Raw genomic sequence first — 2,078 nt, forward strand, 5'->3', positions numbered from 1 at the left:
AGACAAAAACAGTCATGTCATTAAAGACTGCTCACTACTGTGCTCCCCTAGTTACCTCCTATAACTGTTGGGCCCATTTCGGCCTTTACCTATTGCGTTTCTTCGTGTGTGGGACTTTGTTTTGAGACAATGCACTGTTGACAAGTCCTGTTTTTCACTCTGCTGAACCTCGTCCATTCATATCAATCTTCAACTGCTCTTGTCTCATCACTGTCAAACCTCCCTTGCTTGCCCTTCCCTTCTTCATCGCAGGTCGGTCCCTGCTGGCAAGAGCCATGCGTCACATGCCACTGGTCCCACGCATGACGCTTTCACACCAGCGCCTGGTGGCAGCTACCCGGCACCAGCAGCAGCAGCAACCCACACACCGCTTCCAGTGCACCTACTGCTCCTACTCAACCAACTACCAGACCAACCTCAACAACCATGTACGCGTACACACAGGCGAGCGACCGTTCATCTGCCAGCACTGCGGTCGCACATTCAGCCGGAACGAACACCTCAAAAAGCACCGCTGCCGCGCCGCTGAAGCAAACAGCTTCTCAACGTGATGGATGCCAACAGCAGCTTGCGCACCGCATTTTGGTGTTAAACAGCAAACTGTTTAGCTCAGCAGTTTTGTTTCAGAGTGGTTGGTGCGAGATTACATCTTGAAAATGGAGCTCAAGTGGAACCTGAGCACAGAGGGGCACAGTGCATTCATTATCATTTTGTTCTTCTGTCCTGGAGGTTCTGTATCAGCGCTGTTTTCATGGTGTTGGCTCATTATAAAATAATTGTGTGCATCCTTAAAATTGGTTGAAACAAGTGGTGCTCAAAAAATGAATACCGATCATCAACTGCATTAATGTGGGTAAACATCCTATAGGTACTATTGCAAAGACACAAAATGTGAACAAGTTAACGCAAACTAACATACATTCTTAATCCATTGCTTTGTTCTTCACCGCTTCGTGTAATGTGAGCATTGATTTTGGCTTTTAGTTTGAGGCCTGCAAAATCTTTGGTGATTTTGACTTGTAAGAGATGTTTTGCTTTACGCTTTCCCATACCTGTTTCGTTTGTCCAAAGTTGTACAGTCTTTGTCAAAAGTACATGGTCAAAAGTACGTAGGCTATGTTGCCTGCAACTGGCAGGCTGGCTACATGCTGTTTAAGAGAGTTCCTGTCATATGCCATAAGTTCCAACTCCACGGAGAATGAAAATAGCTTCGTATCTACCATTCAGAAGTCTGGTGGGTCGGGAGCACCATGGAAACTGTGCCGCACAGCCGAGTGACATATTTGGTAAAGGCACAGTGCTGCCTGTATACTTTTGACGAAGGCTGTGCATATACAGGGTGTCCCACATAACTTGAGGCAAGAATTTAAAAATGAAAGGTGCATCGGAAGCGAATTGAACCACCAAACGCATACTATTCACTATAGCCTATAGTAAGTCAGACAATTTGTTGTTTCCCCATAACTCGCTAATTAAGTTTAATTGCCCAACTTTTTAATTATTGGCTGAGGACCCCAAGTATGAGATGCATATTTGTAGAGCACCTTCAGAAAAAACCGATCGAGTTGTCTCCTTTACGATACGTCTCGCGTAGTCCTTTTTTCCGGGTTGCAAAGAAAGCCTGTGAAATATTAAAGAAGCCACTTGACGGAGCGTTTGCGCAGTAGTATTTTGCTGCTCTCAAACATGCGTTCAGTGAACAAGGTCAGCTGCATCGTGACTGGCAATGAGGAAGCGGCAGGGCGTTCTTTATCTCATTGGCATTGCTCGGCCAGCAGCATAAATTTTCGCCGTTATCTGACGGGAGTCGACCTTGTTAACGCGCTTCAGAGCAGCACGACACCACTGCGCAAAGCGCTTCGTCATGTGGCTTTTTTCATATTTCGCGGGCTTTCTTTGCAACCTGGAAAAAAGGACTATGTGAGACGTATCGTAAAGGGAACAACTCAATTGGTGGTTTCTGAAGGTGCTCTACAAATCTGCGTATCATACTTGGGGTCCTCAGCCAATAATTAATACGTTGGGTAATTAAACTTAATTAATTAGTGCGTTATGGGGAAAACAATAAGTTATCTGAG

Source organism: Dermacentor variabilis, chromosome 4 (assembly GCF_050947875.1).
Source record: "Dermacentor variabilis isolate Ectoservices chromosome 4, ASM5094787v1, whole genome shotgun sequence".
NCBI classification, from domain to species: domain Eukaryota; kingdom Metazoa; phylum Arthropoda; class Arachnida; order Ixodida; family Ixodidae; genus Dermacentor; species Dermacentor variabilis.